This window comes from Marmota monax, unplaced genomic scaffold (assembly GCF_021218885.2).
Source record: "Marmota monax isolate L192 unplaced genomic scaffold, Marmota_monax_Labrador192_F-V1.1 WCK01_AAM20220418_F8-fsc00097, whole genome shotgun sequence".
Lineage (NCBI taxonomy): Eukaryota > Metazoa > Chordata > Mammalia > Rodentia > Sciuridae > Marmota > Marmota monax.
The window spans coordinates 1,566,975-1,593,102 of record NW_026694162.1 but is presented as its reverse complement, the minus strand read 5'-3'; the positions used below and the strand labels follow the sequence as shown (position 1 = coordinate 1,593,102).

The following is a 26,128-nucleotide window of genomic DNA, read 5'->3' as shown; positions in this document are numbered from 1 at the left end:
CTTAGTAGATTCTGTCTTGTGTTAGTCAGCTTTCTATCACTGTAATGAAATACTTGAGATAATCAAATTATAAAGAAAAATGGTTACTTTGGCTCACAGTTTTGGATGTTCCAGTCCATGATTGGATCAACTTACCTCATTCTGTTCTCCAAAAGGTTTCAGATGGCAGTCGTGGGAAGCAGAGCAGAGCAAACTTCTTGCCTCATGGCCATGGAAGCAAAACGAGATAAAGAAGAAGGGACTGGGGTGCCACAATCCCTTTTGAGCATGGCTTCAGTGACTTAAGGACCTATCTTTAGGCTCCTTCAACTCCTACAGATTCTACCACCTCCTATAGTGCTACCCTGGGAGACAAGCCTTCAATACATGTGCGTTTGGGGAACATTTAAGATGCCAACTGTAGTTGGCTTGTTCCATAATTAAAAAATGGACACAAAATTTCAGTTAAATAGTAAGATTAAGTTCAAGGAGTCTATCATACATCCTGGTGACTTTAATTAACAACAAATAATTATTGATATATTAAAAATTGTGGAAAGATTAGATTTTAAGTGTTCTCATCACAAAAACATGGCAAGTTTGTGAAATAATGCATATTTTAAATAGCTTGATTCAGGTATTTCACAATGTATATATATATATCAAAAATGATGTTGCATACCATAAATGTGTAGATTTTTAAAATGTATGAATTAAAAGAAAAATAGGACAAACTCAATGCTGTAAAAGGCACATAAGAGGGATAATAACCTGTTCCTTTGTAACATTACTGAGTCACGGATTTAACCAAGTCTGAGCTTCCTATTTTTTATGAGATAATACATTTCTTTACTATCTAAATCAACTTAAATCTGAGTTTACTATTACTTTCAGGAAAGAGCTTCCAGGCTGATGAAATAATCATTTAGTTTTTATTACATGTGTCAGTTATAGTCACCTGATGATGCCAATATTATTTGGCTACTCATAGCATCAGCTGGAATATGGAACTTTACCATTTTAAACACACACACACACATACACACACACTTGTACACACATATAATTTTATATGAATATACATGTGTACATTTAGGTCTATTAATGTAGATATTATAAAAAATATTGATAATACATATAACAGCTAATATCATGTTTACAATTCACCCTTGTACAAGTAGGGCATATGTTACTGATCAATATTTTGTATTTTAAGCTTTTAGAATACAAAAACTGCGTTTTATTATTTGATCTATAAGACGTCTACTGTAGTCTTTTTGGTGATAAATAATGCATTCAGCATTAGAGGGTCTCAATTAGGCATACTGATAGTTCATTCAGTTCTTAGGATATAGTCATCTGGATTTAGACTTTATTTCAAAAAACAAGAGAACAAATTATAAATTTCGATATTAAATCAAAGAGATTTGAATAGAACATACAAAACCAAAGGTAAAAGGGAAAGAATGCATGTGTTTAAAAGCCCATAGGATTTTGTGGTATCATTTGCTGGACTTAAATCCCCTTGTATGAATTAGAATAAAATCCTCAGAGTTCACATTGGTCATCTCTACCTCCTGCAAGACAGCTCTTCCTGCTGATCCCAAAGGAGTATCCAGAAGAAGAGAGGGTTTCTAAGGAGAGAAACAAAAAGTCTTTCAGTTTCCCTATAGGGTTTGAAGCAGGAAATTCATGTAAATTTATTCAAAAAAGCTTCTTAGTAATTTAGGGTCCAGGTATCGTAAATGATAAGCAAAACGTTTTTTTTTTTTTTTTAAGCAGTTGATTTTTTTTTTTCCAAACCAAGTCTGAATAAAACCAGCATGAGTAAGAGGTTTGAATTAACTGCTCTAGTTATAAACCTCTTATTTGGCACAATACTTTAATGTTTGTGGAGCCTCTGATGCCCTTAGAGTGTGGGTCCCAAAGTTGAATGAAGTCACATTCACCTCAGAATTTCTAGAAAGTAAGAACATGCGGCCATATTAAAGGTCCTGAAAGAAGAGTTTGAAAAGGAATAAAATTAGACAACATCCATGAAGCCGATGTATTTGTTGCAAAATGTGTAAGGATAATATCACAATGCATACAACACATGTGTATATACTACCAAGACATAGGCTACCTTTTAATTTTATGCCAACTTTTGAACTCTCAGGAGCTATTTTTTTTTTATCCTACTTTAGGTAAATGCACAGACACTTAAAATGCGACATCAACTTTTTCACTTCACCCTGTACGATGCATTATTTTTCTAGTTTTATATCACGTAACTAGGTGGCAGAAACAAAATTTAGTGCAGTATTTTTCTGCAAAGCAATCAAATGAAATTGAAACTAGAGGGTAAGTTGAAGCACCCTCTGGTAAAAGAGTCTTAATTATTTGCTACCACTTTGGGAAACCATTACTTTACCAGCTGACAAGTTATTTTAAGAAGAAAAGAAAGATCAGATTAATGTTACAAAAATAAATTTAACAATTGCAACACATTTGTATTACATAAAATTAATGATATGCATGTCCATTCTGCTTTCCTCTGAATGTAATTATATTAAACTGAATTTCTCTTATGTAACTGTAAATTTTAATTTTTTATAAAGCACAGCATAAAGATTTACTTTAGGTGGTGATTAGATACTCAGAATTTCTCAACTGGAGTTGTAGTTGACATTTATTACTGTTCTTGTTTCAGAATTTTGTTATATTTCTGACATCTATCTCACCATTTATTTGTGGCTGATGAGAGAGAAATATATCCAAATGTTAGGTATTATAGTAAAATGTGCTTATTTCATTATTTGAGTTCAGAAACAGATGCACATTCAAATATATATTTTTATTAACTGTAGGAAAGGATTAAAAGTCCTCATTCTAATAGAACCTGCTGAGAGTAATGAGGTTATATATATATATATATATATATATATATATATATATATATATACAACCTAAAGAAGGGCCATGTGCTGTACACTATTTTACTAAATATTTGAGAAGTAGATTGGTATATTCATTTGGATGCTTTCAGATCTAATCCAGAAATAGAATAGTTATAAGGTTAATTGTCTTAGCCATTTGATGGGCATGATTAAGGATCCTGTCTTTCATTTTCTGAAATCCTCCATGTAGCTTGCCAACTAACTCACTTCATGATCAAATATGTCTGCATCTCTCCTGGAGAGATCTCTTTGAAGGATCTATGAAGTTATTCCCTTATATCTTAACCTCATCCCCATCAGAAATTTGTTCATGTATGCCCTCTCTTAACTGAAACAGGAAATTTAAATGATTGGTTTAGACAACCAGTCCTTCCTTTTTTATTATTATTAGTTTTCAAAACTTCACTAAGCTCTTGACATATCATATTTCATACATTTGATTCAAGTGGGTTATGAACTCCCATTTTTTCCCCGTATACAGATTGCAGAATCACCTGGCACAGGTGACTCCATTTTTTCTGCTTCTCCACAGCAGTACTAAGATGATGATTGGGCAAACAAAGGGGAGAGGATGACTATTGCCTAATCACCAACAGTTGCTGCAATAAAATGGCCTCAGATACAATGGATTCTGTGTGCATATATATACATACACACACACACACATATAAGAATGTACATTATAAGAATATACATAATTATATAATATATATAAGAATACTTTATATTTTTTAGCAAAACAAAACCCAACTTGAATTGACTTAACAAAACAATTCTAGTAGCTTAACCGATATGAAGTTGGCAAAGTTACACTGGTATTAGGCACGGTTATACGTACATTCAGATAAATTATGATTTCAGCCTATTTTTCTATGAGCCTCTGGGCTCTGTTCTGTCTTGTAGGTCAACTTCATCTTTGTCTTCAGACTTGCAGTTTGGTAGCAACACTGACTGTAGTAGTTCCAATTTTATATCCTATTCCTTGCGCTCTAGAGGAAGATAAGGCTTTGGTTCTGATTACTGCAGAGGAGACAAAGTTTAGATCCTAGAAAATTTAGCTAGTGTCTCCTTAGGGGCATTGACTCCAGTTGGGGTTTGTGCCCATTCTTAAATCAATAGCTATGATTAAGGAATGGAATACGCCAATTGGCATCAATTGGCAAGGGTCCTAAAGTTCAGGCAGGGTCTGTTATAAGGAGACCTCAGCATAGAGAAGGGGGTTGGGTGGTTGGTTCCTCATTTAAAAAGATGAGAGAAAATTGGGTGTTGAGGGCTGACAGAAAATGTCTAATCTGTATTAAAGTATAGATAAGGAAGTTGAGACATCAAAAATGGCCTGTCCATGGACATGCTGACTTATAAAGAGGACCAGAAATCAAGACTTTCAGCTCTCAGGGAGGTCCTTCTTAAACTATACCCCCAAATTTCCCTTTACTTTTCAATATTACCTCCATAGTTGGTTTACTAATTTACTTGTTATCGTTTTTGTTAACATTTTTATTAGAGCCTCTTCCCTGTATTTGACATTACATATATTTTCTTAGAGCTGAAAGAGATTAGCTTCCCATAAATCCAGTTTTCCAGACCCAAACATTGTTTCAAATTGCCTTTCTGCAGAGTGTGCTTTGTGGCATTCATCTCAATTTGTTGTATTTTAGGAAATGCTGCTAATTTTAATTTTTAATAGGCTGAGAGACAGTGATAGTTTAAGCCTGTTCCTAGTGGATTAAAGTCCTTTAAGACTCCTGAGTAAAACAAATCAGGGGAGATATATTTTATTCTTATTAGATTATGTTCATGAAGATCTTTATGAATTAAGCTAAAGTTAAGTTTCTAATTAATCCTTGTACATTGGTTTATCAACATGATTATCATAATTCACAATCTGTTTGACATTAATTCTACATTGTAGCTAGAAGGTATTTTCTGTGGCCTGACAGCTTGATTTATACAGGAAAGATACTAAATGAGAAGAAAATCTTATTTTGTTTCTTCCTTTAGTCTTAACTGTGTGCTTAGAAAACCATTGGTAAATTGGTAACTGTGATTTGGTTCAGATCAGCTGTCATTTAAAATAAAGTTCTAAAGTGGGTTTAAAAAGAAAAATCCAGCAGACTGGTGAGAATGTTGCTTTCCATAGTAACAAGGTTGGTATGACTTCATTATTTAATAAGAGTGAAGAACAAGAGCTATATTTTGGAATTGGGATGTTTGGAACCTACTACATATTGTGGAAAGCCTGTGCATCTTTGTCACGGGAAGCTGGATTTAGGTTATAGTGACCTGCCAGTGTGACTTGAAGACATGGCAAATAGCTTATGGGTCCAATAAGAGGAGACAAGGGACTACTGGTTGTCAATTATGTTTAATAACATAAATTTTTTGGCAAACAAAAACTTACATGGAAGCCTTTGCCCGAGTAGATAAAAGTAAAAATGTTCTAACTAAATCAACACTGAATCAATGGAAGGCTAAAAACTTTGGGAAGCCAGTCTTCTTTCTCTCTTCTACCTTCCTCTTCTATCACCCTCTGCTACCAAAGACCTTCAGAAAAACTCCAAGGTTCCATGGATGGTATTTTGAAAATCACTGAAATAGATGATTCACGTAAAAAAACCCAGTTTTTTGAGTATCTACTATGTGCTACTTGCTGCGGACTCAATAGTGCAAAAATATAGCAAAACCACATAATGCTCCCCTGCGGTTTATATTATTGGGAAGGGACAAAACAAGTAAACCATGGGCTGAGGTGTAGCTCAGTGGGAGAGCATGTACTAGTGTGTATGAGGCTCTGGCTGGTTCCCCACCATAGAAAACAAAATACAACACAACACAATAAATCTACTTGGAAAAGCAATGACTGATATGCAGAATGTAAGTAGTGTGCTATGATAGCATTTGATGGGCCTTGGGATTTCATAATCCAGTGAAGGTAGGCAAGAAAGTATCACCGGAGGAGGTGACATTTAAGCAGAGTCTTAAAAGAACTGGAAGTAGGAAGGAAGAAGTCTGATCTCTTCCAGGAATAGCCAGCATGGCTCAAGTATGAGCAAGGCAGAAGGAGGTGGAGACAAGAATAGAGAGAACATATGCAAAGACCATGGCCTTTTCGGCTCTAGGCCATTCTGAAGTTCAAAGAAGGAAGGATGAGATGTGATATTCATTAAAATGTTTTCCCTAGCTGCTGATGAGAGAATGGGAACAGGGATATCAGCTGTGAGAGGGTTGTCTGGCGGTCTAGTGAAAGGTGCTACTGACTTACATAAGGATAATAACAGATAGATATAAAGAAGAGGAAAAAAAAAACCGAGGTGTATTTTGCATATAAATTTGACAGGACTTTCTGGTGGAGAAAATGTGTGGGATGAGAGGAAGGGAGATATCAAGGCCAAAGCTTGATTTTATGTTTAAGCCACTGATACATGCAATGAGTTTACTGAGATGACTAGCACTAGGAGAGAAAGAGGCGGGGGGCGGTGGGGTGGAAATAAAGTTTTATTTTTAATATATGAAATTTAAAGTGTCTTCTAGGTAGCTTAGCAAAGACGCCAAGTAGGCAGTCTGACACGTAAAGCAGGAGAAAGATCAGATGATGCAAATTTGGGAGACTTTGACATAAAGATTATATTTTAAACAATGGGAAAGGATGAGATCAGAGAAAGAGAGAGGGAAAGTAAGAGGAGCTAGACAAAAGGAGATGGCTAAGGTCCAAGACCTACAGGGCTCCAACTTAATACTTCTCCAGGAAGATCTCTCAGGTCTTTTCTAGTTCGAAGATGTCTAAATTGTGTTGTTAGAAGTGTTGGATCTCCTTTACTGTTCTTGTTAAGGCTCCTTCTGCAATCTTCTCTTACTTGACTCAGATTGTGTTGTCTGTATCTTACTTCTTCCTCTCTTCTCCCTTAATTGGATATATGTGGAAGTCACTGCTTAGCATGGCAATAGAGGTCTATTTCTCATGTATGTTATGGTCCTAAGGTGGAGTCCTCTCTTGTTAGGATTGTAACATAGTAATGGGACAAAAATGACTTTCGGCTACCAGCTCTCAAGCATTTCTAATACTATTAGAGTTACAGCCTGTGGAGAACTTCCCAGTATTTCCTCAGGACTCTGCTTAGATCCTGACCATGACAGACTAAGCCCCATTATATAGTTTTGGATAGTCACTTCAGAGGGTCCAGATGATGAAGATTGCGCCTCCAATATCTGTGCTAATTGAGAAGTACAGAGGTGATGTTTCATCTTCTCCTGGGAGAGTATGCAGTCCCCTAGACAGAAATACATTTTACCTCTGCATGCCAAGTGAGGTAGGCTATAGTAGGCTGGGTTACCTCTTGTTAGGAAGACATGATATTCTATGAAAATTCTGACTCCTGGCGTTTGGCCTGTTTTGGATAAAAGCAATATCCTCAGGACAAACCACATGTAAATAAAAATTGTCTGTGCTGAAACTTGCCAAAAATCTAATTACTGAGGACATGTTAAAAACCCTCAAAATGTTAAATCTGGAAAAGAGGAGGTAGGGATGTAGCTAAGTAGTAAAGTGCGTGCTTAGCATGCATCATGCCAGGCCCAGGGTTCAATCCAAAATGCATGCACACAAGCCAGGCAGAATGGCACATCCCTGTAATCCCAGCAGCTCAGAAAGCTAAGGCAGCTTCAGCAATTTAGTGAGGTTCTAAGCAACTTGGTGAGAACTTGTCTCTAAATAAAAAATATAAAAAGAACTGGGGATGAAGCTCACTGGTTAAGTGCCCCAGGTTTCAATCCCCAGTACAAAAAAAAAATTGCAAACACATACACAAAACAAAACAAACAAACAAACAACAACAACAACAAAGAATAAAAGAAAAAAGGACTGGAAAAGAACTTAGAGAGTAACTAACCCACCATTTTGTTGTTACTTAATATCTAATGTTCTCTGCTGTGGGTCCATTGGAGGTCTAAAGGTATTTAAATTCAAAGTTAGAATTACTGTAGCTAAAAATAGATTTGAAGTTACTGTCCCTTTCCCTAATGGCCTATCCCCTTTCCAGAGCTTTCTCTGTTGTACTAAATGGCACCACTATTTACCATATTTCTCATGCCTCAAATAGAAAACTATTTGTTTATTCTTACTCCCCACTTTTTCCCCACATGGAATATTTACTCTGTTAGCAAAATTGGGGGTTTCCACCTTTAAAGTACATCCCATATTTGATTATGTCTTCTCCCTCCATGGCCATCCCTCACGTGCACTATCATGTGTCCTCTGTACTGGTTACTTATTGTTTACCAGGTTGATTATCTATTACTATAATAATGCTGTGTGGCAAACCATCTCAAATCTCACAGTCTTATAACAAAGAATTATGCTTATTTGTCTGCAGGTCAGTCCTTGGAGACCATCATTTCTAGTGGATAATTGATGGTCACACCTTCCATTTCTCTCTCTCTCTCTCTCTCTCTCTCTCTCTCTCTCTCTCTCTCGTAATGGTACCCCTGGATCACTATAGCTTTCAACTTTCCTCAGACACACAATTCACTTGGCTTGCAATGCTTGCCATCCCATTGACTCTGGGGATTAGTATAATGCATAGTAGGCCTGGGGTATGATCCGAAAGAAGAGATATTCCCTCTTCCTTGGACCATGTGGAATGACATGGAATTTACCTGGAAGAGAAGTCCATCTTGCTATTACATGACAACTAGCTAGGGCTTTTGGAGGAGCCCTCATGAAGTCTGTAGATGAAACCAGAAGATCAAAAAGTAAAGGGGAGAGACAGAACAGTTTCCTGATGGCATCATTTGTTCAAACCTTGCCTGGAACCAACACGAGTTCTGAAGTTTTATGTTTCAGAAACTATAAATTTCTATTTAATCCAGAATGAACGAGTTTTCCTCTTCCTTGCAATAGAAAAAAAAATTCTGATAGAAGATCTTAGATTACCACATCATTAGCACTTAAGGAAACACCAGCTCTGCCCTGCAGATTAAAACACTGAAGAGCAGAAGAGAAACAAATGTTCAAATCCTATGAGCACCTTTCTATGTATCACCTTACTTAATCCTCAGATGATCCTCCAAGGTAAGTGTACGCAGCTGGGAGTTAAAGCAATGGGAGCTGAGGCTCAGGGACATTAGATTTCCTAAACTTGACTCTCATTGTTCTTCAATGCTGGATGCTGTGAGAGAAAATGCATGTGGGAATGGTGCTGCAATTTATATGCCTGCTCTTCTAGGCCTTTTCTAATCAGTGCTTCATTCTCATTTTTGTCCCCGCACTTGCCATTGATTTCTCACTTTAACACATCTAGGCTTAAGTTTTTATGCTGCCATATTATTACTGGTCCTTACAGTCATGCTGACAAGAATGCAGACTTAATGCTCGATACTTAATGTCCCAACATAAAGGTATCCACATTCTGGATGAAGGGGGAGATGGAAGCATATATTCAACACCTCTGATCAATAAGACATTTACCAAAATGAGCAGATTGATTTTATTTACACCTGCAGCAATGGGCTCTCTGAACCTCTCCTTAGAGCACATATTGTTCAGGGCATTGGCAATGACAACATTGCTAAGGATCAATGAGAGCAGAAACCACATTGAGCAATGGCTGGCTGCATCTGGAGAGTTAGCTATTTGTAATTAAATGCATTGAAGGCAAAACAGTTGAATTTTTTTTTTCAGGCAACTCTTTACTCTCCTTAAAGAGCATTTCATACCAGGTAGAAGGTTTTCATGTTGACCACTATGTTCTGGATAGATGCCATTAAAGGATTGATTCTCTAAAGGGAGAGGAGGTTGAGACAGGAGCTGACTTTGTCTGTCTGTGGAGGTGATACTGCAGCCAGCTCTTTTGTTTTATGGCCAGTGAGTTCTGTGTCAAGAATTCCAGGTCTGACTCTTGACCATCTGGGGAACTCTGACAAGTTAATGCTCCCCAGGATAGCTAAGCATACCCACAGAACTTGGTTGGTGAAATCAGTCTGCAGGTTATTTATGACTTTTGTTTTATAATTGGTTTTTACTGTACTCTGGAATTCGTAAGTGACGACTCCAACTCCAATATTTGTTTCTCTTTTCTCTTTCAAAATGTATAATTTATTTGCTTTTTGCTTCTTCCTTTGCTCTCTTTCAAAATCTATTATTTATCTGTGACTGTCTTCCCTAACAGCACACGCAATCTGATCCTCATTTGATAAATGCAGCCCACGAAATTTGGCCTTCTATCTGATTGTGCCCAGCCCTGTTGGTACTCACTCTTAGTTCCGTCATCCTGAGGTTCACTTAGGATAGACTTGCCAAGCAGTCTCCAAATCATATGCCAACTATGAGTGAATGGGGGTGGCTGCGAATACCCTAGGCAGAGGCAGGCTGTGTGTGGGTTCAGCTATGAAGAATGGAGCAACTGGTTAGCAATGACCGCAATGGGCACCACAGAGAGGAGACGTGGCAACACCCTTTACAAGAGCCTGGAATGGGGTAATAAGGAGGTGCATTTATAAGTATTAGTCATGCATGGACTTGGTAAGGGACAATGCAGTACTTTTCATCCTGTTCTAGGAAGTTTTTTGTTTCCCAAGCTGAAGTTGTCACATTGGCAAGAAAAAGAAGAAACATTCTGAACACCATGAAGCTGGGAGTAGTTTCCCCAATCTTGTAGCACAGTATAAGCATCAAACTGAAGACAGCATGCAATGGTACCCTAACCAGAAGCCTGGGGCATAACCTTGCAGGTATGCACTTTGCAGACCATGTGGATATTAGTGTCCCAGCTCCTGGAGTGAAGATATGTATGTGACTGTTGGTCCCAAGGGTTAAATGAAACCTGGACTGGGCTGGATAAAGCCATTTTTGCATGGGCTTTATCATGTAATATAATTTCTAAGTAAATTTTTCCAAATTACTTTTAACCAGTACCATAAGCTATTAATGTCCTTCAACCAAATGTATGCTTTTACCAGGGGTAATTTTTTGAGTGCCAACTCACCTTGCATACTTGACTCACCAGTTTTCACATCAGTCTTTGTTTGGCTTCCCATGAGGACACAGTATCATAGATCACAGTCCTAGAATAATTGGGCTATGAAAAATTAGGCCTCCAGACTGCTTTCTTTATTGGCAATTTAACAAAGCAAACACATGTCCCATGTTTTCATGAAATATTCTCTGTCATCTCTTGTCAGCACCCAGGACTCCTGAATTTCAATAACATATGTCCAGTTGTTCAGAATTACTTCCTATCTACTCTGTATTTTTATTTAGTGTTTTATATTGTCCCCACCAAGAGAGCGATGAAGCTTGAAATTTATATAATTCCTTGTATCCTTGTATAATTAACATAATGCTAGATACAGCAAAATGATTAAGATGTAAAATATTCATACAAATACCTTTTATTATTATTAATTTTTGTTTATTTTTGTTTTTTGGGGTACTGGGGACTGTACTCAGGGACACTTGAACACTGAGCCACATCCCCAGCCCTATTTTCATATTTGATTTAGAGACAGGTTCTCACTGAGTTGCTTAGCAGCTCACTATTGCTGAGGCTGGCTTTGAACTCACAGTCCTTCTGCCTTAGCCTTCCTGGCTGCTGGGATTACAGGTGTGTGCCACTGCTCCTGGCTTACATTATTATTTTTATTAAAGACTAATAGCTCTGGTAAAGGGAACCCATTATCTGACTCTTTTGCTTAATAAGATTTGAAGAAAACTTCTGTATACCCAGAAATTTTGTGAGTTTGTCAAATGCCACCTTGTTTTACTGAAACTTTAAGATTGATGTGGGTTTAATTTTTGCATCAATGGTTAAATCAGCTAGAGAGAGATATTATAGTCAGTGGAGAACTTGATAGAGAGGGTAAGACTTTCAATTACAACTCTACAGGAAACTTCTCTCTATTTTGTTTCATTGATTTAAATCACTTTATTTAACTCAAAGAACAAAAAACAACTAAAAAAGTGAAAGAGTATCTTTTTGGAGTTTATAATGCAACTTACCTAAGAATGATTTATTTTACAAATGATATTGCCTTGTAAGAATCAGAAAAATTTTCTTCTCTCTCCAAAAAGAGGAGAAAATTTCTCCTCTCTCCAAAAGGCTCTCCACTTTAGAGGACCCATTTTCTGGTACATATCTATTATAGCCTTTTTATGAGTAAAATCTGAGATGTATATAATAACTTATATTAGGAAAATTAAAAAGCAAAATCTCAAATAGAAACATATCACATGTTCATTCAGTTAAAGCAGGAATTGTTATCATTACTCTAAACCCAACCTCCCTGTTCTAAGTTTGATATCATATGGAGGAAACATAATATTGTTTATGGTTTGATTTAGGCAAAAAAATGTAATGCATTGTTTTTGTCTTATCAATAAAAAAGGTCTAAAAAATAGTTCAAATTCCATTGTAAATTACACTAAAATTTCTGTTATTCCAGATGTTTGAATCCTGACTGAAGTTGTTTCCTTGGAAATAATTCATGAAGAATCCATGTTTAGGTTCTTAGTGGATATTGTGATGCATACCTGTAATCCCAGCAACTCAGGAGGCTGATGCAGGAAGATCATGAATTTGAGGCCAACCCCAATAACTTTGCAAGAGCTTCAGCAAATTAATGAGACTCTAAAAAAATAAAAATAAAAAAAATAAAAGGACTGGGGATGTAGCTCAGTGGTAAAGCACCCCTGGCTTCAGTCTCTAGTACCAACAACAAAAACAACAAAAATGCAAATATAATCTTATAAGCATAGTGTTATTTGGCCATAAAAAAAAATAACCTGAGATGTCTGAACTTTGACCATGGGTTCATTACTTTAGTTCTAAAAGACTTTCTACTCTTATAGTGTCTTTTATTAAAACAAATACTTAGATTTAAAACTACATATAAAAATTAATAATGGGGAGTGGGAGGTAGATAACTACAAAACCTCACTGAGTTAACACTTAAAAATGGTCAACAAAAGGAGATGTGGCTATAGAAAGCAGAAAAGGAGAGGTAGGATATGGGATGAAGAGGTAGAATATAAGATCAGATGTGGCTATGGAGGGACAAGTAAGTTATAGAAAGGAGATGTGGTTTTGAAAGAGACATAAGAAACACAGAGATATATGGCTACAACCAGGAATAGTCAAATAAAGGCAGGGTGTTGGAGCTCAGAGTGTTTTCTACTGAAAGAGAGTGGGGTGGCCTTGGAAGCCAGAAGGCCACTTAGACCTTCCCCAGTCTTTCTGTGTAAGAAATGGTTATCAAGAAATTCTCTGACTACCTTGCTTGAATCTAGGTAATGTGACCCTCACTCCAGAGGGGCCCTCCCTCACACCCAGGGGAAGGAATGCCACACAGGGATGCCAAGAAGGGCCTGAATAGACACGCCTGCTGGGCTTCCTTAGTCTCAGCCTATTACCATTAAATCATACTCTTTTCTCCAGTCTTATTTTTGCTCGGCTGTTCATTTTTTTTGGCCAAATGTAAGCATAAAAGTAGTTTTCCCGCATCTTAGAGCCTTCATTTCTGAGTGCTCCTATGTCACATAAAACTGATTAAGTAAGTTTGTTGTGCTTATATCTTGCTAACCTGTCTGTTATAGGAATGTAACAGTGGTCCACATCATCTTTAGAATATACCTCTGAGGCTTATTTTTAAAAGGAATATGTTTTCCTTTTCCTCTTCCTCTTCTTCCTCTCCCCCTCCCTAACCTGGAGACAGGGATCAAGATAACCTCGAGTTATCTGTGCTCCACAGGAAGGAGATTTCTGCCAGACGATCTAGGAAGTGAATATCTCCAAAATTAACAAGTGAACCCTAATACAACATCAGGGTCCCCTAGGCCCCCTGTCAGGGCACAACACCTGGAATGTAGCCTTTGAATAGCTCCTTTACAAATCTCCTGTTTCTCCTGAGGGGGAGAATCACAGCTTCAGGGACAGGAGTCCCCTGTATTTCTCCTTTGCTAGCAAAGCAATAAAACAACTTTTTCCTTTTTCTCAAAACTGTGTCCTCATTATTAAATTGGCATTGGGGATAATGACTGAGCTTTCTGTTACAGAGACATCAACCCTTACCCTTATGTTGCATGAGGAAAGATTCACACCTTTCTCCCCTACATCAGATTCTAAAATTTGCCTGGTCATCACAACCAACTGGAGAGGCTTAAGGATGATACTTTTTAAATTTTATGTCATTCAGAAAAATATAATATGATATTCTCCTTCTAAGAAACTGTCTTTAATTGTGGAAAAAGTTCAGAGTAATCATCAAAACTACAAATAAAACCTAGGCAGGCTATTATGCAAATAAACAACAATAAATGTTGGCAAGGATGTGGGGAAAAAGGGACACTCATACATTGCTGGTGGGACTGCAAATTGGTGCAGCCAATATGGAAAGCAGTATGGAGATTTCTTGGAATATTGGGAATGGAACCACCATTTGATCCAGCTATCCCTCTCCTCAATCTATACCCAAAGGACTTAAAAACAGCACACTACAGAGACACAGCCACATCAATGTTTATAGCAGCACAATTCACAATAGCTACATTGTGGAACCAACCTAGATGCCCTTCAATAGATGAATGGATGAAAAAAATGTGGCATATATACACAATTGAATATTACTCAGCAATAAAAGAGAATAAAATCATGGTATTTGCAGGTAAATGAATGGAATTAGAGAAGATAATGCTAAGTGAAGTTAGCCAATCCCAAAACACAAATGTCGAATGCTTTCTTTGATATAAGGAGGTTGCTTCCTAATGGGATAGGGAGAAGGAGCATGGGAGGATAGATGATCTGTAGATAGGGCAGAGATGTGGGAGGGGAAGGGAGGGGGCATGGGGGTAATTAATGATGGTAGAATGTAATGATCATTATTATCCAAAGTACATGTATGAAGACAAAAATTGGTGTGAATATACTATGTATACAACCAAAGATATGAAAAGCTGTGCTTTCTATATGTAATAAGAATTATAATGCATTTGCTGTCATATATAAGTAATTAAAAATACCTAGGCAGAAAGGCAAATTACTATGAGAAGAAAAGGGCGTGAATAGCCTTTTATTCTCATTTATACTCCTGGGTCTGAGTGTTTAAAATGTAAGTCACTAATAATTTTCATTCCATAAAATGAGGTGAATTGTTCAGATGGAGTTAATATCCATCTATATCTCTTTGTGAACCTTGAAGAAATGTGAACATGTTTTCTTCAAATCCCTTGAAACATTTTAGAATATAGGTATATATGATCATAATATTGCTGTAGATAAAACAGGATGACTGTAGTACATTACACAAATAATTATCCCTTCTGAAACTTTATTGTTTTTTTTTTCTTTGCTAGGAAAGGAGGCACTGGCTTAGATAATTAAATAAACAATGATTTTCTTTTTTGCCTCTATGACAAGAAAATATATGGTAGGTATATTCATTTTATTTTTTGACACTAGTAGGTAATAATTTCCTGAGTAAATCATACGTGATAATTGCTTCTCATATCATTTTTACATGGGAAAACATATAAACAACCAATACTTTTTTATTAGAAACTGGAAAGAATTTCCTCAGTTATGTATTATATTATATTATATTTTATATAATATTCAGTACTATTCAGGATTTGAAGCTTAACTAGAACAAAAAAATAGAAAAATGAATAATATATATATTTTTTGGCATAATGAGTTAGAACAAACCAGAGTGGTGAGTCTCCAAGTCCTGGTCCTCTTTGCAGATTCAGAGTTTTCTGGATCATAACTGTGACTGTGTTCTCCACTGTATGAATAAATGACAGGTCTCCTAAAACATCAGTCCTTTTATTGTTTGGTATCGCCTTTCTTTGTGCTCTGTGGGACCTGATGACTTATCAGGGACAAAGGTCCTGATTTGAAGCCTGCTTCTTAGCAGTGAGCTACGGGAAACACATTGGATGATAAGTGGATATCCTATTCTCTTTTTATGGTGACTCAAAAATACAGGAGAAATGTTTCAATGAATTCTAGGAAGACTTCATAATACGTGGTAGATAATATAGTATCATGTGACTCTGAGTCTCTTTCAGCAAAGACAGATTCTGCTGACAAAACTGCAAAAAGAATACGGTATCAAATTATCAAATGTCCATGGTACACAATGGGCTTTATAAGGTTGAGTGTGAAATGCACCAATTTTGCATTTTGAAAAGGAAGAAACATACATTTCCTGTATCTGTCATCTACAAAATGCTTTCAATCCCAGGAAATCCTACTGTTCTGGCAATGACACCAAGCTGCAGAGAGAACATGTATTATACCCTCCCTTTATCAGCATGAAACAAAGGATCAGTAAAAGGTTAAGTGCCTTCTCTGTGGTCAGGGCATTAGAGAGTATTCTTTCTATCTTTAGAAGGTATTCTAAAGATAGAAAATGCAGTGAAGTCCTAAAGGAGAACCCAGAAATCTGGAATACGAATCTTCAGAATCAAAATCTCATGAGTCCATGCCTGGTCTTAGGAGCATTACTTAAGCTGTCCTTAAGCAAAGGTCTACTTTATTCAAGGAGGGGAGAAGTAGAAGAAATGAGTTAGGTAACCAAACAGCTCAGGACAGAGGGAAGTGATTACTTACTCTCTGAAAAAAAGGCAATATGCTTGAAAACTGGGGGTGGGGATGCGATTGAGGATGGGGAGGGGTAACAACTAGGAGACAGAACTTGATACTTTATTTTGAGCTCTCAAAAATATATTTATGGCAATGTGAGAGGCTCCTATAAAGGAGAAAACATTTTTTTCCTTACCCATAGCTAGGTTCATGACTGAGATTGCTGTAACAAGCTAAATCAATGAGAGAAAAACACATTTATTTAATATAAGTTGTAGATGACCAGGAGATCTTCAGGAATAAAGACTGAAAGAAACAAGGAAAACTATGTTTAGGTTAGTTAGATGAAGAGTGGTCATAGAGTAGAATGATTAGATAAGGGAGGGATAGCTAATGGAAATGAACTTGGGGGATGAACTTAGCAAGCAAGGCCTGTTTGTTTAGATCCTTCTTTCTTGTCTTTCTCTGTTCCTTTTTTTTTTTTTTTAATACCTTGTGGGTAAAGGAAAAAGGACTCTGTAATAAGTGTTGTATGACCTACTTTAGAGGATGTCCTCTTAGGCCCTGCTACAGGGGAGAATGGTAGGAAGTGGTCAGAGAGATCCTCTTGCTTTGCTGTTTTCTCAAATGCCATGGTACCACTATGGGGTAGCTTGTCCTGAACCCTGTTACTGTGATTGTAGAACTCTCTCACTGTGGATAGCAAGTGCCCCTACCTATTGTTGCCTCTGAGGCTTGAGCGTGGAGTTGGAGTCTGCAGCAAGCAGGGTATGAGGTGGAGGAGATCTCCTTTCTCTCTCAGGGCATTATGGGAAGGCAGGTCCAGAATGCCTCATAATAGGAAAGAGAAGCAAGTGTGGAAAGTTGCAGTCTTGCTGACCCTACTCACTTCCTATGTGGTATGACATGGACCCATGACTTTTACTCCTCTGAGGGTGTCCAGGAATACAGCTGTGTTGAAAGCTGTATAGAGTGCCTTGGTTAGAGCAAGTGATCTTAAAGTAGAGAGTAGAACATTCAGTCAGGAGATTAAATGGAAGTAATTCAAAGACTTTTTGAGTTTGCATGAGAGCCTAGGTGAGATCCTATGTACCAGAGACAGCTCCCAGACTAGGACCAAGCCAAAGGAATGAGAGGATAGCACCAACTAGCATTGCCCTAGAGGAGAGGCACTGAGGACTCTACCTGGGGAAGTTTTCTATTTTCAAAGGATTTTGAAGTCAGAGTCCTCGTTTCTCCTCATGTCTCAGACATGCATTGGTGCTGATGGGGATGCCAGATAGAGGACATTTCAAAATAGCGTGAGCAGTATTATTTTCAAGGTTTTTGAAAAATAATCGGATAAAACTGCATTTTAAATTAAGTGGCTCCCTGAACTAAATATTCCCCCTAAGTAGCCAGTAGTAACTTGATAAGTAAACTAGATTATTTACTGACAAATTAAAAGAACTATACAAATTGTGGTATGTGTAAATTTGGGACTCTACAAATACTTACCTATGTAAAGAAATTGTGCATGGAAAACTACTCAATATACATGAAGATCCATTCAAATAATTGGTTCCAAATCATTAATTTTGGATTTTTATTTGGATTAAGCTTGGAAATGTTTAGAATTATCATAGATTCTTATTTTACTAATGTTTATGAGTAACTGAGCTAAAACAAATACTTACATAAAAGAGCTCAGAAAAGTGCTTCTTTTAATAGTTACTTAAATGGAAAGTATTGCCATAAAGAAAAGGGAAATGAACACATTTACCCTGAGGCCATTGGAGCCATTTACTTCAGGAATTTCACTTCCCCATGTAAGTGTGAGTTGGAGAGAGGGGAAGAGTCTCTTGCCACCACTTTTGGACATGATAGAAGCACTCAACATTTCTAAATGCTCCAGGGTCATGAGAGTTCCATTCTGGCACTCGGGATGATATTTAAGTTTATATGGCATTTGATCTGGAGTTCAGTGCATCTCATAATTCAACACAAGGATTTCATGACTTCTCTGGTCAGAAGTTTGATTACACCATTGTTTTCAGGAAGCCTTTTAAGTTCTGTGAATTGCCTCTGTTTTCCCACGTTTGGAAGGTTCTCATTGTTAATATGTTAAATTCTTTAATTGCCCACAGCTGTAAGTTTCTTCAGTAATTAAGAGATTCCTTTCTGCATTTATATTGTTGATCATCCTGTGTGAAACTAGTAACAGCCCTCATTTAACTCTTCTGTAGTGCTTGAAAAATCACCACTTTGAAGACTGCAACAAGATCACATTAAATACTTTTTTCCTTTTGGCATTCAAGTACATTCCTATTGTTAAAAGGAGGCATGATTAAAATATTTAAAAATCATTCTTAAATGCTTTAAGATTAAAATTCCTTCTAGATTCAAGCTTGGAAGCTTTGATCTCAGTCTTTAAAAACTTTTTTTTTTATTTTGCCTTTATGAAGAAAAAAATGTTGTTTCATCCATCTTTAATTTTTAGAAGCTCAAAACTGTATGCACTGGAGAGTTTCCTATCTCTCCCCATTTGAAAAGTGATAAATTAGCTAGTTTTCCTTCATAAGATTTATGAAATTATTAGTACTTCTTCTGTTGTTATTTCATCCATTTTGAAATAAATTCTTTAAAATCATTTTCTGAATCTGCCTTTGGCTTCATTTAACCTAAAGCTTTTAGCTTCAATGAGAGCCATTGAGTCGAAAATGACAGCCCTCTACAGAGATTTACTCACCTCACCACTTAGAATCAATATTCTTTTGGTTGAGAGGCATGATTGTGATTTACATTATCAAAGAGCTCAACAAACGTATTAATTTTCTCTTTAAGAAAAGAGAGTTGAAACTTCCCTCTAGAGCATGAGATCTTAGCACGGGAGTTAATGCTGCACTCATATTTTAACTTTTCTGCTTTAAACTTTGCAATGACTTCTTTTCTGGGTGATGGGACGTAATTTCAGTAAGTGCTCAATCTAATTATCTCACATCCACTCAGGATCTCTGGGATTTCTTTTTCTTTTAATCTTTTTGTTTCTCTCCTTTCTTCCCCCCTTTTTTTTTTGGCATGTTCCACTGTGCAATATGTTCCTCAAGTTCTTACCTCTATACAAGGAACACTTCCCTCAAGACCCGTGTGCTGCTGCCTGGTTCACTGTACCCTTGTCAGGTTTATTATGCAGCTGTGTGAAATCAAGTGTTCATTAACCAGACCACTTCCACCCAGGGAAGACTTGTGAGAGAAGCATAACTGCAGGGAGTCAAAGGAGATTAATACACGTCTTTCACGCAGGCACAGAAAACTCTCTTGGCTTTCCTGTGAGACAGAGATCACCTACATAGAATAGTTTGCAGTAATAATAATGGCTCATATTTACAGAGAAAGTACTGCTCTAAGTGCTTTGCTGGATCTTCCTTTTCATCCTTGCCATGTCTTTGGGCAGTCAATCTACAATTGGAACCCGAGGAACAGCCAACTGTAGTAAGTACTTTGTGTAAGTTCCTACAGCTAGCCAGTGTCAAAGGCTGTATGTGGATCCAGGCATTCTCTTCAGAGCTTGGATGTTGAACTTCTTGGCTCTGCTATACCTCTCTTAAATGAGACTTCTGTATCTTAATGACTTCAACTGCTGGATGGTGCCTGTGTGTTTCAGGTCGTCAGATGAGTCTTGCCTGCATTAACTACAGACTATAAACTATTATATTTTATTTTACCCTTCAAGTTTGTCATAAGGGATTCCTTCACACAAATTCTTTATGACATGTTACTTTTTAGCTTTATTAAATATATACATTCATATTACAATCTCATTTAGATTATAAAAATCACTCACAGTAGGGTCCATATTTCTCTCGCTCATGAATCCTCTAAATATTTATTGAGTTGACACCAAATCCTAGGACTTGATTTATATTCTTTATCTACTTTATACCATCTAGCTCCCCCAAACAACTGTGGTTAAATGATCTGTGATGAAAGGAGAAAAAACAACACAGAAAGTATTACAAGAAGAAAAGGAGAGGGAAAAAGGAGGAGGGATGTCCCAGGACCACTGGAGGTAGTGGGGTGGGAGCAGCAGGGTGACCATAGGTAGCAGAAGCAGCAGGACACAAATTCTTTCCTTGACCAAACCCATCACACTCCTGAGTCTTTTCCTATGCCCATTTGCGGACTTCCTTTTAAAATCCCCTTAGCAGAAGCCCTCTCTCATCCTTCTCCAACTCCCAGGTGACATCTGGTCACCCTACCCATTTTCAGAGAGAACCCCATTAGATAAATTAGCTAGTTTTCCTAGCTAATTTATCTAATCAAGAGTCCACCTAACCCTTGATGCCTCCTTTGAGTTACTGTCCATCCTCGGAACCCCTAGCCTGCTCCTTGGGTATAAGTTCCCCTTCAGCCATACTATGTTCAGAATTGAGTCCTGCCCCTCCCAGAAGACCCTGTTAGAGTGGACAATATACCTACAGTGATGATCCTAAATAAACACTGCGTAATCATACTTGAACAAGTGTCATTGCTTTCTTTAGCAAGTTGGTGGGTACACATATGATCATCTGTATGAAAAGTATACTGTGACTTTGGATTAAAGTAGTTATTCTTTCCATCTCTCATTGCCTCTAGTCCAGTACATGATGAGTACTTAATTAGCATTCACTTCAGGAATAAATGAAAAATGTAGATGCATACTGAAAATACCTCAACATGAATGTCCAATCAATAAAATAAACGGAAGATCAGTGCTTGTTAATACATCAGGAGGAGTTTCTGGGTACATTGAACAAAGCTCTGGGGCCTGGGTGGCTCTGATATGAGGCTAATAATTCCTTGGCACAAGTTTAGTATTTTCTTCTCCTTGGCTAAAGCACTAACAATAATTGCCATTTAAACCTAACAAAGTTGAAAATCTGGTTTAACATATAATTCATTCAAGATATTAGGAGCTCTGGTTCTATCTCTGCCATTGCATGTTAAGTTTTGAGAGTGCCTTACAAATTGTTTTTGACTTTGTTTTGTTGTTTCCTTCACTTTGTTGCAAAGTAGAGATATGTTGAAGCATAAAACAAGCTTTACTTACTGGCCTAAAATAATTATTTAAAAATATGATTCCCATTTAAAGAGATTTACGAAAACAATTATGGAGTTGGGCAGACGGGGGAACATTAATTTAGCGTATTTTTAGAAGCTTTCAATTTATCCGTGAAATGTGACAGAAAGTCATATATTTGGAAATTTCAAAGTATATGTAAATAGCATTCTCCATCTCCTAAGCTGAAAAGTAACTGGGGGCGGGGGAAGATTTCTTGTTGACTCCGGAGCTTCACTTTAGATACAGTTATCCAGCATGTCTCTGTCTAACCAATGCTTCAAAAAGCATCCTCCTTATTCTTTGGTGCATCTTGAGGTCATGGACACCTGCCTTGTAGACACTCAAGAGAGGAGACAAGCCTTGTTTTAGGGGTTCAGAGTTGTTTGTGGGCGATACGAGAGGTGGGGAGTAAATATACCAGAATGGTACAGAGGTCTCTCCAGGCATATCAAGGGCTAACCATCAGGGGGAAGAAGTGTGACAGATGCCCTCCATGTTACCTTGCTGAGCGGATTTGTGGACTCATGCTGCTGTTTGATGTGGCTTCCAGCAGACCTTTCATTAAATCCGTGCCTTGGGCTGACCCACACAACACTGTGTCCTCCCTCCAGTGCCCTTGTCTACATGGGCAAATGGCCAGCACCACAGAAGGTTGTGCTGATGAACTTAATGACTCTGGAGGACAGGAGTTGCCCTGCCCCTGTCTCCACAGGCACTGGACGAGGGGCAGTACCCTGCCTGTGAGAGCCATTAGTGTGACCAGACATGCCCTCAGAGAGCCTGGACCTCTCTGAAACACACAGAAATAACCACCAGCAGCAAGACCTAATTATGTCCCTGAAATTTAAGTGTTTTAAAATGGAAACAATTCAGAAAATGACTGAACTATGGTAGCCTCTGCTGCAGTCTTTTGCCCATTTCTCATCATTGGATTTGCTTGGTCTGCCTGAGAGCTGCACAGCAAGACAGAATTTTATGACTGCATTTATTCAACCTTAGCTGTACAAAGTTACATGCAGGGCGTGTGGTTCATGCAGAACCAAAATTTAAGTAATGGTTGATTAGTAGAAAAATGAGCCCTGACTGGTAAGGAATTCCTCCCATGTAAATGAATCCTTGTGTTTGTAACATGAGGGGATTTCTTATTTTGCAATGCTGGAGGCATTTTACAAGGTTTTACTAATCCGCATAGCACACCTTCAGGGTTTATAGGCAGCAAGCGTTTTACTATTAAATATAGCAACATCTCTGTGTTATATATTTTGGGGAAATTGCTTTTACACAAGATGCCACAGGCACATTTGTAAGATAACAGAAGTGCTCCCTGGCCACCTCACTTACCATCCATGTCCACTACTCTCGTGGGAATTGATTGCTCTTGGGATAGTTATTTAAGCTTCTTGGAATACTCAGAACACCAGGCCCTGTGCAATTTACAAGTGTTGCCTTTTTGCAGATTTCCTGTGACAAGGCAGATGAAATTAAGAGAGGTATTGGAAAAAACTGGCAGACAAGCCAAACCGTTAGCCTTTGCTTTCCCCAGGTTCCCAGGTTTCCCATTTTGGACCTACCACCTTCTGACATCATCGAATTGCTTATACCTCATTTTACCTAGCTTAAGGATGTTGGTTGTATGTGAAGGTTGTATCTAAGAAACATACACCCAGAGCCTTTCAAAGCTTGGGCAGAAAACAGCTTTTAGAGAAAACTCCAGGTGGGGGTTGATAGAGGAACTGAGTGGCTATAGAAGGATCACTTGATTAAACTCCTGTGTTCTTTCCTCTCTTTTAGATTTCTATGACTTTGCTTCCTACTGCCAGTACCTCATCTGTCCCTCAAGGGTTTAATTTTTTCACTTTACAACTTTTTTTTTTCATAAAAGGGACCAACTTTATTTTCCTTCCTTAGGGATAAACTAGGCTGGTTTTATTCATTTTTTAATAAGAACTTTAATTTAATCAACAATCATGGACCACCAAGTATGTGTGGGTGCCCAATATTTAATAATGAACAAAACATGGTCTCTACTCTGAGGCTCATATTAGACTTTTTATGGATTTCCTGCTTTATTTGGGAAGTCTATTACACTGAATCAATCATCTTTTTTTCTTCATGAATTATGTACTGGAAACATACTTGGCATAAATATTATATTAAGATATTAATTGATGTAAAAACAAATAACAGGATTAAAAGTCATTGGCCTATTTTGCCAAACTTCCACCTTTTTGCCTGTTTCCCCCATTTAGACTCTACCTCTGGATCATGAATTTCTGACACTATTACTGTCTGTCCTTGCCCTGAGCAATACGAGACTTACTCTCCCCTAGCTAGCTTTGAAGGCTTCCTTTTTATTTTTTTAGTTGTAGTTGGACACAATACCTTTATTTTATTTATTTATTTATTTTTATGTGGTGCCAAGAATCCAACCCAGTGCCTCACACGTGCTAAGTGAGCGCTGTACTGCTGAGCTACAACCCCAGTCCTGAAGACTTCCTTTTGACACATGATGTCCATCTCTAATTGAGAGGGCTGACTTCCTTGATGACAACCTAATGGTCACATAAATTGCTGAGGCATCTCAAAGACAGTACATGATATGCCTCTTAGGAACACCATCTTCTCTTACATATCTTTCCTTCTTTTGCATTCCAAGTTCTTCTCCCTCTTGCATAGCTCATCTCTCTAAAGAAGTCCTCTCACCAGATGCAGGGAGGTGAGTAGGACACTTGTTCTTTCTCTGTTCCCATTTTGTACAGTCATAAATTTTCAAAGGGAGAAACATCCATTGAGAGTACAGCTGGCATGCCAGTCATCAAATTTCCCAAGCATGATTTTGGTTCCAAGAAGTTGTGGCAAAAGCAGCCACATTAGTTACCTGCTCCTGTGTTGGACTAGCTCACTAACTGACTTTAAACAAAGTAGCTCCCAAGAGTTTCAGTTTTATAACTTGTTAATTGACAGAGTTATAGGAAAAGTTATGACACTAACATCCCATTCAGCCCTTAAACTATATGGTCCTCAGAGGCTTCCACTTCTCAGTCTGCATTAGTCTCTCCCTTCTCTGAATTCTTACTTTCTTATCTTTAATGCTATATAGTCCAGAACAGCAGCATCCCCTCACTTGAGAATTTGTTAGACAATGTCAATTCTTGGGCCTTACCCTAAACGTACTGAATCAGAAACTCTGCAACAAGAAATCTGTCTCATTCTGATGAACACTAACATTTGAGAGCTGCTGGTGTAGGTCTCTGCTTACTTGTATGGTTTATAGTACATTTTGGACAGGAATAAAGTTGAATATACATACCATAGTTCTCCTAGGGTTCAGGAAATATGAATGCTGAAAAAAATTTCTTCTAATTTATTAAATGTACTGCACAATACTGGGTAGACAGTAGCATATGATACTCTTCTAAATTTTAACAGTGACTTCTATCTAGAGGTACACATTATATGAGAAAATAGTTGTGGTCTTGCTTACACACTATCTTCCCTTTTATTCCTTCTCTTGATTAACCTCTTCCTTCTTCAAAAACTACTTTCATCTTGCATTTTGCTCTCTAATTAAAAAAAAATTATTTCATGGAGCTGAGGGACAACGAGAGCTTTGTTTAAATATACTGTGAAGGAAAGCTTCCCTACATCAGGGGAAAAAATTGCAGTGTTAATTTAGTATCTGATTTAAAGCTCGTTTAGGTGGCTAGTTACTAAAGCATGATAAGCACACTTTTTAAAAGACATGAGGAAAAGTGCATTTTTTAGTCTTCCTTCTGTTTCTGCAGGGCTACGTTTCTAACAGATGGCAAGAGCATCTGGACAGCAAGCCAGTTAGGTGCACTGATGGGCCCTGTTCTTACTTAGCAACCGCTCCTGGTCATTTCCGTGAGTCAAGAGCACAGATGACAGAGGCATTAGGACTGAGCTTAAACATAAAACCTGAGCTGTCTATCAGAGTTAAACCAAAGTTAAAAGGACCATAGGCTTGATGGAACTGGGAAAGACGGTTGACTCCCTTGCCTAGTAGACATGGTTTGTGTTGGGAAGAATTTAGGTGTGTGTGTTTGATTATCAAAGGTTATTTCTTTTGTTTAAAAGACCACAGCCATTATTAATTAAGCATGTCATTCACTGCTGGAAACCACTTGTTTTGCTTGCTGTTTCTATTTCCATTTAGCTATTTTCTGAAGTAAAATACTCTAGAATCAACAAGGACATACATGTGACAGGGAAAACATCAACTTCTTACAATTAGTATCTCATAAAACTATGAATGGCAATATCTGAGAATGCAGTTAGCTTTATAGAGCATGCAAAATTTATTCATGAATAGATCTTCAAGGAAACTTGGGTAAATACTGCAAAACAGTCACAAGACACTGAATAACTTTGCAATTCTGATGACATTTCTTGGAGGCGGTGTGCAACATAATGAAGGAACGTTAACATTTTGTGAAATGAAATGGAGGCAGCAGGATAACAGAAGAAAATGCATTTTCTTTAAAAAAAGTAAAACACATTTGATTTTTAAAAAATAAGAGGTAGTGGGAGAGATG

General features: G+C 37.5%; 1 long non-coding RNA gene across 1 annotated transcript; it reads right to left on the bottom strand.

The window, feature by feature from the left end:
- Positions 1 to 997: 997 nt before the first annotated feature.
- LOC124107691 (uncharacterized) lies at positions 998 to 15,702 on the bottom strand. Its single transcript, XR_006856509.2, has 4 exons — positions 15,611 to 15,702; positions 12,442 to 12,538; positions 10,898 to 10,976; positions 998 to 1,613 (listed from the first exon to the last, which is right to left on the bottom strand). It is a non-coding gene; the product is annotated as an uncharacterized LOC124107691 (long non-coding RNA).
- Positions 15,703 to 26,128: the final 10,426 nt, after the last annotated feature.